The sequence below is a fragment of the Coffea eugenioides genome, chromosome 10 (assembly GCF_003713205.1).
Source record: "Coffea eugenioides isolate CCC68of chromosome 10, Ceug_1.0, whole genome shotgun sequence".
Classification (NCBI taxonomy): Eukaryota; Viridiplantae; Streptophyta; class Magnoliopsida; order Gentianales; family Rubiaceae; genus Coffea; species Coffea eugenioides.
In genome coordinates this window covers 37,206,189-37,219,005 of record NC_040044.1, presented here as the reverse complement: position 1 = coordinate 37,219,005, position 12,817 = coordinate 37,206,189, and positions in this window count along the sequence as shown.

Sequence of the window (12,817 nt, the reverse complement as noted above, 5' to 3'; positions counted from 1 at the left end):
ACATCATAACATCAAATTTAGTCTTTAAGCACCTTAAACCATCTTCAAAAGACATACATTCAGTAAATTCTTGGTTACTTCTGTTGAAGAAGCTTTGCACTTGGTAACCATCCATTGCCAATCTTCCACTTCTCAAGCACTGTCCTTCATTTTGATCTATCCTTCTCATCACCTAAAATTGTTTTTAAACAGCTTAATAGCAAGATTAGTAAGAAGAATAGGTGATAAAACACATACACACATAAAACACTAAAATTATAGAAAATAACATTCACACTATAACTAATAAAATGTCTAAACTAATAAAGTTACTCTTCACACTGATATTGCCAAATCTTCCCCGGCAGCGGCGCCAAAAACTTGACGGGTTTTTAATACACGTACAAGTTAAAAAAAAATCGAATTACACCCGTTCACTGCAAGTATACAGGTCAACTAGTAGTTTAGGGTATATATCGGGTCGATCCCACAGGGAAGAGTGAACAATTACCGGTATTACTAAAGCTTCTCTATTATTTAGACTATCAATGAATTATAACAAATTTAACCTACTAAAATTATACAAAATAACAAATAAAAGCTCCTTAGGTTGTGGTATCTCTAACTACTCATGCAAGTGCTATATTTGGATCATTGAGTACTACATCTATGCTAGTTATGGTGTAATTTCCTTATGCATTTGAATCCTACTTTCGTAGTGAATCAATTATACTTATAACTAATCCATACATATTCTCATGGTTATGAAATTAGCTACAAGTTCATTTCTTCAGTGAAATTACATGAAATGAATCACTAAAAACCACATAGGTGCACCTCTACTTTCGTGAGTGTACTCCCTATATTTAACACTTCTTGAACTAATGTTAAATCTCAATTTTCATTGCAGAAACAACACCTTAGATAATCACAATTAATGATATCAGATTAATCATGATTTAAAGAGTCAAAGTGCTAAATAACTTACTCAAATCATAGCAATCAAATAACCAAATAATAAACACTAACAATCATAGAAAGTTCAACCAAACCCAAGGCATAAACTTTAAAGACACATAATAAACATAAAATCCAGAACTTGCATATCAACTAAACTTAAGAATCTGATACAAAAGATAAAGAGTTGGAGAAGAGATTACCCATGTCACTTGAGCTTCACCTCCTCCTTCATCTCCATCTTCATCCTAATCTAGCTAACATACAGGAATGGATGAACTATACTAGTCTACACTAATGCTAACCTAACACTCAGAAGATGAAAGAGCTACATTTCTGCACTCTCCAAGTTCTCCCGTATGTCTCTCTCTTCTCCCTTCAATCTTGCAAGTTTTGGCTATATAAAGATGAAAGGTGGTCAAGAAATGAGGCTTACACCTCCCTTTTACAGCTGGTAATGTTTCTCACATGTCTAGCATTACATGTGACTTAGTGGAGGTGAAATTAAGTTTTCCGCGTAAAGAGCAGCCTTCTCTAACCACAATCCGGCCAGAAATCCGGCCAAGTTCAGGCCGGATTGCTACAGTGACATTTTGGTGCACTTTTGTTCAATTTCCAGCTCTGCTCCGATTTTGCGTCAACTTCAACTGAACTTTTCTTGATGATAAAAGCTGATTTAACTCTTGACCGAAACATAAAACTTGTAGCTCCTTGAGCTACTTTCCAATGCATCAAGAATCACCTCATTTGGATCTGTGTAGGCTGATAAATGACCGAAATACCCTTGACTGCTCATTGCCCTGTTTTAGCTTCGACCAATGGAAATTAGCTACTGTAATTCGCCTTTTTGACCTGGAAAACCTTCAAACTGGATTCAGATGTCTCACAAAAGTTGTAGATCTATCTCTTATCTTCAAATTGGTTTAAGAATCATTTCAATCCGATCATTGTAGCTCAAGTTATAGCCAAAATACGAAAATGTGTCAAAACTGTCAAAATGCACAAAATCCAAGTAAAAAGTGATAAAAACCTCATTTAGCCACTTAAAAGCATTTTTCACTAATTATAGCCAAAATGATTCATTTTCTTCCAATAATATACTCAACGTGACTAAAAATAATATAAAATGTCATACAATTATTACGTAAATTAGTCACTTATCAAACTCCCCCACACTTAAATCATTGCTTGTCCTCAAGCAATCCATACATAATCAACTACAATGATTCAAGAGGTGAAACAATATATGCACTTTTGTCAAATCTAATTCCTCAAGACTTGGACAATAATCATTATACAATTGTTCAAATTACATTAAATACTTATAATATCAAGTAAAGGAAAGATAATTATGCCCTAAATTTAACAAGTTAAACTTAATCTCTTACCCCCAACCTAATTTCACAAATAAGTAAATCACATAGTCAATTTATAGCATTCTTCCTCCTATAATCATTCTTTTCTCAAAATTTTACAACTAAGAATGATTTATTCACACTAATTTTACTTAAATAGTGAGAATGCCTTTTGACGCGAAAATCGACACTTTTAGATGAAGATCCCTGGTTACTCAACATTTCACTTATTCAAGTTGCTATGCATACTCTTAATTCAAATATTTTTTTACGCGAAAATTGACATTTTTTGATGCCAACCCCCGATTATTCGGTACGAGAATCATTGGAGTAAAACAATTGTTATTTTACTTTTTTTTTCTCTTTTTTTTTCTTTTTATAAGACAATAAATAAATTTTCCCTCATAGAAAATATATAAGAATAATCAAAGGAGGAGTACAACCTTTATCGACTATATCAATCACTTACTTGCAAATTAAGTAAAGAGAAGAAATCTCATTAAACATGTAAAATTATAGGCATAATTTTCCCGACTTTACCGAATATACTTTCTAAAATACAAAAATTATAATTGCATAATAACCATTTCCAAGTTAAATAAGGATTAAACCTTCCAAAATACACATAAAATTTCAACAATTGGAAGAATCAAACACTTAAGGTTGGAACAATTTAGCCCTTTTTGCACAAAAATGCAAAAATTTGAAGAATTTTGGGCCATAATGAAATATTGAAAAAGATTTTATAAAAATTTTGACAGAAATTTCCCCTTATAAATGGATGAAACTCCCTGCCAACAAACCCAATTTCAAGTAAATTATCCATATGGCAAATAATTCAAACACAATTCCAACATTTCTAAGCATTTAGATTCACAAAATATCATCACATGGCAAGTAAATGCAAGTCTAGTATTTTCCTCCCCCACACTTAAACTTCACATTGTCCTCAATGTGAGAAAAGGAAAATAAATAAAGAGTAAAAGAAAATACTGCTCAATTGAACTTGCGCAATCCGAATCCATGTCCAAGTGACGAATTTCCAACCTTAAGTAGTCTGAAAACACTAAAATCATAACAGAGATGAAGATCACTTGGATAAGTTCACGCAAAAGAAATAAAGAAAATCATTAAAAAGGTAAACATCACAAGTTCTACGGAAAATAAAATAAAAGCCAGCAGCAATGTCAAGTGGTGACGAGCACTCCCTCAAGTAGTCGCTTGGTCAGGTGAAGAGGGTGGAGTCGGAGGATCTTCAATACCAAGCTTGGCCTCAATGCGACGAAAACGCTCGGAGTTCTGTTTGTTCTCTTGTCGATTTTTCTTCATCTCAGCCTCGACGCAAAGCAGCTTATCCATTATCTTCTTGAGAAACGACCGAGTGTCTTGAGGTGAGGTTGGACGACGTGAGGAAGACGGCTCAGTTGAGACCAGTGGGATAGTTGTCTCAACCCCTTGAACTCCTTCAATTCGTTCAATCTCAGCTTCCTCCTCTTGCTGAATGTCTGCTTGAACACCTCCTCGAGTTGAAGAGCCACCTGCGTCTTTACTCTTCAAAATAAACTTGCAAAAATCCAGTGTAAAGACGTCCTTCTTCTTGAGACCTGTAGGTATAGCATTAGAAAAATCCACTCCACCCCTTTGAAACTCGAAGATCAAGAACCGAGGATATGGGAAAGCATGTTTGATGTCATTACTGCGAACCACAGTCCACATGTGGTTAATGATAATGCTTCCCAATGGAATGCCTTGGATGTTGCCTAGTCTATGCTCCATTTTATCCAAGAAATAGATGTCACTTGTGCGCGTCTCATTGGTCCCACTTGCCCTCGGAATAATGTTGGAGGCAAACAGGTAAATAAGAAGACGTTGGGACTCTGGAAATGATGAAGTCAATACGGAATATCGCCCAGTCTTCCGAGTAGCCTTGTACTCAACCCCCAAACATACAAGTGTCTCTAGCATGTTCCAAGAGTCCAGATCACTGGGTTTGAAAGCTTTCTTCAAATCTACCTTATATCCCACATCTAAAACATGAAAATAGCGCTCCAAATCAGCTCTATGGACTCAAATTTTTTTTCCTCGCACTGTACTGGTAATCACTTCCGTGTCGTAGTGAAAAACCTTCTTGTCCTCCACATTTGCATAAAATTCTCGGACAAGCTCCTCATAATAGAAGTTTGGGATGTTAAAAAAGTTTTCCCATCCCAATTTGACAAAGGAGGCCTTGAGAAGATATACCTCCTTAACATCCGGAGTGACATTCTTCTCCACCAATATCTTAGCTCTCCTCCTAGCATTGTACCAGACTTCATTTTCGGCGGAGATGAAGCGCGACTTATCATGTGGGACTTCCTACTCTTATTCCCCTTGTACCTCTTGTTCCTCTTGTTGTTGAGTCTCCTCTTCAGATGACGGCTCGTCCTCAAGTACAAGACGTCTACTTGCTTTTCTTTTCATGCGCTGTGATCTAGACGTCGAAGTTTCTCCTCTCCTATTGGGAGATGGAGATTTCACCGCACCTTTCTTAGTGCGAGCCAATGTACCTAATTAAAATTATTAAACGTTAACTTCATTTAATAGGTACATTGTTAAATAGAAGATAACAAACACTTAGTCGCATTTATCTCTATCTTTAAAGAGACAAACTCATTAACTTACTTACATGATAATTAGCAATCAATACCATAAGTAAGTGTCCAAAGTGGTTATCAACAACTTTTGCTCCTATAATTTCTCCAAATAAAACATTTAAGCATATAATATCCAATTAATTAGAAGAAGCACTTAAGCACACAAACAACTCACTCCCAACTTAATGGCCTAAATAAACATAATTAAATGCTAAATAGCACCTTAACCATAAGTTTTAGGTTTTAAACGGTCATTAATTCACTTTTCACCAAAAATTCTAGAATAAACATGCCAAAAATCAAGAGATAGGCAAATTAATTCTAAAATTAGCATGTAAATATCCTAGAGCAATCCCTTAATCTCATACAGTTTTCTTCAATCCAATTAGCTCAAGAATTTAGCTAATAATTATCAAATCAAATTAATCCTCAAAATTAGCTAAAAATTGCTAAATTCACCAAATAATCACAAACCCATGATTTAAACATCACCAATAATCATCAATAAACTCAATAAGCTTAATAAAAAGTATCAAACTTCACAAAATGAAAAAAAATTCGAAATTGCCCAAAAATAGAAAAAAGTGATAAATGGCAAAATTCAAATGACAACATTTGGTGAAGATTTGTTACCTTAAACTTGTTTGTTGATGATTATGGATGTAAATGGTGAAAAAACCCCCAAAAATTTCACTCCAATTCGACCTCAAATGAAGAGTTCAAAAATGTGAAACCCTTGTTTTTGAGTTGCTCAAATCCGAATTAAAACTTGCTTTTGAAAGAATTTAAGCTATGGAATCAACTCTTAAGAGAAAGGGGAATGTTTTGGTGTATTTAGTTTGGAGATTGGACGATGAAAAGATGGATTTTAGGAGTGGTGTGTATTTAAGGTGTAAGTGTGTATGTGAATTGAAGAAGAAGAGAAGGAGGGAATTGGGGAATCCGTGCGCGGATTCCCCTATTTGCGTGCCTCTGGCTGGATATCCGGCCGGATTCTGGCCAAGGAATTTTTTTTTTTTTGATAATGCATATCCGGCCGGAAACTGGCCGGATTTCCGGCCGGATATGAGGCAGTAGCTTCAAAAATCGTTCTTTCCTTCCCTTATTAATCCATCCATGAATCCGGCCAAAAATTGGCCGGATTTACTGCAGAAATTTTTTTATTTCTGCAGTTTTTCCTTCCGTTTTCCATTTAAATTTTTTTTTTACTTACCCAATTTTCAACCTTTTCCATTTTCTTCAAGAAAAATTCACCTTAAACATAAAAAATGTGCTTTCTCAACCAATTGCTCCTTAAAACATGAAATCATGCATCAATATAACTTTAGAATTAAGCACTTCAAATGCATGAATTGAATCAAATGAACAAGAAAACTCCCTTTTTGCTTCCTTATAAGCTCTTTTGCACTTGAAACAAATTGCATAAACCATTGCCATTGCCACCTATAAAACACACAAAAACACTAATTAAACAACTTGAACTTACTAAAAACAAGAAATCGTTGGGTTGCCTCCCAACAAACGCTTCTTTATAGTCATTAGCTTGACTATATAACCTCATTATCAAGGAGGTTTAGTTAGCGAATAATCCACCATTTTTGGACGTGGTGAATCATTAAATGGTGACTTTATAGCAAAAGTCACATGATCTAATGATGTGAGAAATAACAGTGACTTACCTATCCCAAGTGTTTCATAGATATTACCTTGAGTATGCACCACTTGAGAATTCACCAAAGGAAATGCCATGAAAATATCCTAGGTAGCAATACCCTTAGAACCTATACTTTCAATGCACTCCTCAAGAGGGGTGAAAAATGAGTCATTAAAACTCACCTCTTGAGACTCAAAGTTAGTTCCAAAGATATTATCATGTGAAATGGATATTTACTCATTAAAACACACTTGAGATTCATCATTTTCATCAAAACGCAACCCATTTTCACATACAACATTCCTACCATTCATGCTAGGATCATTTTGCAAATTATTAGAGGAAATAACTTCACACAATGCATTCAATTGCTCATGTATTCTACCAAAGTGAGAAGCTAATTCATCTATTCTTTCCTCAATCCTATCAAAACGGTTGGAAGTTGCATTTGCTAGCTTTTCTATTGTTAAATCAAATTGATTAGAAAAATTTTCTACAGCTAGCTCCCAAGATGCATTAGAATCATTAGCTAATAGTTCACTTTCTGATTCCCAAGGTAGAGGTGCATTAGGTAACTTCTCTATTGCCAACTCCCAAGACGGTTTTGATTCATATTGGACACTTTCACGTTGGTAATCATAAAAATATGAATAATCACTATAAGTACATTGATTATCCCAACCATTAGCACTATATCGATCAAAACAGGGATTGTAATGCTCTAATTCATCATAATAATCCACATTTTGTGCTTGCATACATATATTAATAGCATGATAACTTCCACACAAGTCACAAATTACATGATAAGAATTAAAAGCATTAACATTCCTCCCTTGTTCAATTTCATGCATAATTGTGTCCATTTGAACTTGTAACATCATAACATCAAATTTAGTCTTTAAGCACCTTAAACCATCTTCAAAAGACATACATTCAGTAAATTCTTGGTTACTTCTGTTGAAGAAGCTTTGCACTTGGTAACCATCCATTGCCAATCTTCCACTTCTCAAGCACTGTCCTTCATTTTGATCTATCCTTCTCATCACCTAAAATTGTTTTTAAACAGCTTAATAGCAAGATTAGTAAGAAGAATAGGTGATAAAACACATACACACATAAAACACTAAAATTATAGAAAATAACATTCACACTATAACTAATAAAATGTCTAAACTAATAAAGTTACTCTTCACACTGATATTGCCAAATCTTCCCCGGCAGCGGCGCCAAAAACTTGACGGGTTTTTAATACACGTACAAGTTAAAAAAAAATCGAATTACACCCGTTCACTGCAAGTATACAGGTCAACTAGTAGTTTAGGGTATATATCGGGTCGATCCCACAGGGAAGAGTGAACAATTACCGGTATTACTAAAGCTTCTCTATTATTTAGACTATCAATGAATTATAACAAATTTAACCTACTAAAATTATACAAAATAACAAATAAAAGCTCCTTAGGTTGTGGTATCTCTAACTACTCATGCAAGTGCTATATTTGGATCATTGAGTACTACATCTAGGCTAGTTATGGTGTAATTTCCTTATGCATTTGAATCCTACTTTCGTAGTGAATCAATTATACTTATAACTAATCCATACATATTCTCATGGTTATGAAATTAGCTACAAGTTCATTTCTTCAGTGAAATTACATGAAATGAATCACTAAAAACCACATAGGTGCACCTCTACTTTCGTGAGTGTACTCCCTATATTTAACACTTCTTGAACTAATGTTAAATCTCAATTTTCATTGCAGAAACAACACCTTAGATAATCACAATTAATGATATCAGATTAATCATGATTTAAAGAGTCAAAGTGCTAAATAACTTACTCAAATCATAGCAATCAAATAACCAAATAATAAACACTAACAATCATAGAAAGTTCAACCAAACCCAAGGCATAAACTTTAAAGACACATAATAAACATAAAATCCAGAACTTGCATATCAACTAAACTTAAGAATCTGATACAAAAGATAAAGAGTTGGAGAAGAGATTACCCATGTCACTTGAGCTTCACCTCCTCCTTCATCTCCATCTTCATCCTAATCTAGCTAACATACAGGAATGGATGAACTATACTAGTATACACTAATGCTAACCTAACACTCAGAAGATGAAAGAGCTACATTTCTGCACTCTCCAAGTTCTCCCGTATGTCTCTCTTTTCTCCCTTTAATCTTGCAAGTTTTGGTTATATAAAAATGAAAGGTGGTCAAGAAATGAGGCTTACACCTCCCTTTTACAACTGGTAATGTTTCTCACATGTCTAGCATTACATGTGAGTTATTGGAGGTGAAATTGAGTTTTTCGCGTAAAGAGCAGCCTTCTCTGACCACAATTCGGCCACAAATCCGGCCAAGTTCAGGCCGGATTGCTACAGTGACATTTTGGTGCACTTTTGTTCAATTTCCAGCTCTGCTCCGATTTTGCGTCAACTTCAACTGAACTTTTCTTGATGATAAAAGCTGATTTAGCTCTTGACCAAAACATAAAACTTGTAGCCCCTTGAGTTAACTTTCCAATGCATCAAGAATCACCTCATTTGGATCTGTGTAGGCTGATAAATGACCGAAATACCCTTGACTGCTCATTGCCCTGTTTTAGCTTCGACCAATGGAAATTAGCTACTGTAATTTGCCTTTTTGACCTGGAAAACCTTCAAACTGGATTCAGATGTCTCACAAAAGTTGTAGATATATCTCTTATCTTCAAATTGGTTTAAGAATCATCTCAATCCGATCATTGTAGCTCAAGTTATAGCCAAAATACGAAAATGTGTCAAAACTGTCAAAATGCACAAAATCCAAGTAAAAAGTGATAAAAACCTCATTTAACCACTTAAAAGCATTTTTCACTAATTATAGCCAAAATGATTCATTTTCTTCCAATAATATACCCAAAGTGACTAAAAATAATATAAAATGTCATACAATTATTACGTAAATTAGTCACTTATCAAACTCCCCCACACTTAAATCATTGATTGTCCTCAAGCAATCCATACATAATCAACTACAATGATTCAAGAGGTGAAACAATATATGCACTTTTGTCAAATCTAATTCCTCAAGACTTGGACAATAATCATTATACAATTGTTCAAATTACATTAAATACTTATAATATCAAGTAAAGGAAAGATAATTATGCCCTAAATTTAACAAGTTAAACTTAATCTCTTACCCCCAACCTAATTTCACAAATAAGTAAATCACATAGTCAATTTATAGCATTCTTCCTCCTATAATCATCCTTTTCTCAAAATTTTACAACTAAGAATGATTTATTCACACTAATTTTACTTAAATAGTGAGAATGCCTTTTGACGCGAAAATCGACACTTTTAGGTGAAGATCCCTGGTTACTCAACATTTCACTTATTCAAGTTGCTATGCATACTCTTAATTCAAATATTTTTTTACGCGAAAATTGACATTTTTTGATGCCAACCCCCGATTATTCGGTACGAGAATCATTGGAGTAAAACAATTGTTATTTTACTTTTTTTTTCTCTTTTTTTTTCTTTTTATAAGACAATAAATAAATTTTCCCTCATAGAAAATATATAAGAATAATCAAAGGAGGAGTACAACCTTTATCGACTATATCAATCACTTACTTGCAAATTAAGTAAAGAGAAGAAATCTCATTAAACATGTAAAATTATAGGCATAATTTTCCCGACTTTACCGAATATACTTTCTAAAATACAAAAATTATAATTGCATAATAACCATTTCCAAGTTAAATAAGGATTAAACCTTCCAAAATACACATAAAATTTCAACAATTGGAAGAATCAAACACTTAAGGTTGGAACAATTTAGCCCTTTTTGCACAAAAATGCAAAAATTTGAAGAATTTTGGGCCATAATGAAATATTGAAAAAGATTTTATAAAAATTTTGACAGAAATTTCCCCTTATAAATGGATGAAACTCCCTGCCAACAAACCCAATTTCAAGTAAATTATCCATATGGCAAATAATTCAAACACAATTCCAACATTTCTAAGCATTTAGATTCACAAAATATCATCACATGGCAAGTAAATGCAAGTCTAGTATTTTCCTCCCCCACACTTAAACTTCACATTGTCCTCAATGTGAGAAAAGGAAAATAAATAAAGAGTAAAAGAAAATACTGCTCAATTGAACTTGCGCAATCCGAATCCATGTCCAAGTGACGAATTTCCAACCTTAAGTAGTCTGAAAACACTAAAATCATAACAGAGATGAAGATCACTTGGATAAGTTCACGCAAAAGAAATAAAGAAAATCATTAAAAAGGTAAACATCACAAGTTCTACGGAAAATAAAATAAAAGCCAGCAGCAATGTCAAGTGGTGACGAGCACTCCCTCAAGTAGTCGCTTGGTCAGGTGAAGAGGGTGGAGTCGGAGGATCTTCAATACCAAGCTTGGCCTCAATGCGACGAAAACGCTCGGAGTTCTGTTTGTTCTCTTGTCGATTTTTCTTCATCTCAGCCTCGACGCAAAGCAGCTTATCCATTATCTTCTTGAGAAACGACCGAGTGTCTTGAGGTGAGGTTGGACGACGTGAGGAAGACGGCTCAGTTGAGACCAGTGGGATAGTTGTCTCAACCCCTTGAACTCCTTCAATTCGTTCAATCTCAGCTTCCTCCTCTTGCTGAATGTCTGCTTGAACACCTCCTCGAGTTGAAGAGCCACCTGCGTCTTTACTCTTCAAAATAAACTTGCAAAAATCCAGTGTAAAGACGTCCTTCTTCTTGAGACCTGTAGGTATAGCATTAGAAAAATCCACTCCACCCCTTTGAAACTCGAAGATCAAGAACCGAGGATATGGGAAAGCATGTTTGATGTCATTACTGCGAACCACAGTCCACATGTGGTTAATGATAATGCTTCCCAATGGAATGCCTTGGATGTTGCCTAGTCTATGCTCCATTTTATCCAAGAAATAGATGTCACTTGTGCGCGTCTCATTGGTCCCACTTGCCCTCGGAATAATGTTGGAGGCAAACAGGTAAATAAGAAGACGTTGGGACTCTGGAAATGATGAAGTCAATACGGAATATCGCCCAGTCTTCCGAGTAGCCTTGTACTCAACCCCCAAACATACAAGTGTCTCTAGCATGTTCCAAGAGTCCAGATCACTGGGTTTGAAAGCTTTCTTCAAATCTACCTTATATCCCACATCTAAAACATGAAAATAGCGCTCCAAATCAGCTCTATGGACTCAAATTTTTTTTCCTCGCACTGTACTGGTAATCACTTCCGTGTCGTAGTGAAAAACCTTCTTGTCCTCCACATTTGCATAAAATTCTCGGACAAGCTCCTCATAATAGAAGTTTGGGATGTTAAAAAAGTTTTCCCATCCCAATTTGACAAAGGAGGCCTTGAGAAGATATACCTCCTTAACATCCGGAGTGACATTCTTCTCCACCAATATCTTAGCTCTCCTCCTAGCATTGTACCAGACTTCATTTTCGGCGGAGATGAAGCGCGACTTATCATGTGGGACTTCCTACTCTTATTCCCCTTGTACCTCTTGTTCCTCTTGTTGTTGAGTCTCCTCTTCAGATGACGGCTCGTCCTCAAGTACAAGACGTCTACTTGCTTTTCTTTTCATGCGCTGTGATCTAGACGTCGAAGTTTCTCCTCTCCTATTGGGAGATGGAGATTTCACCGCACCTTTCTTAGTGCGAGCCAATGTACCTAATTAAAATTATTAAACGTTAACTTCATTTAATAGGTACATTGTTAAATAGAAGATAACAAACACTTAGTCGCATTTATCTCTATCTTTAAAGAGACAAACTCATTAACTTACTTACATGATAATTAGCAATCAATACCATAAGTAAGTGTCCAAAGTGGTTATCAACAACTTTTGCTCCTATAATTTCTCCAAATAAAACATTTAAGCATATAATATCCAATTAATTAGAAGAAGCACTTAAGCACACAAACAACTCACTCCCAACTTAATGGCCTAAATAAACATAATTAAATGCTAAATAGCACCTTAACCATAAGTTTTAGGTTTTAAACGGTCATTAATTCACTTTTCACCAAAAATTCTAGAATAAACATGCCAAAAATCAAGAGATAGGCAAATTAATTCTAAAATTAGCATGTAAATATCCTAGAGCAATCCCTTAATCTCATACAGTTTTCTTCAATCCAATTAGCTCAAGAATTTAGCTAATAATTATCAAATCAAATTAATCCTCAAAATT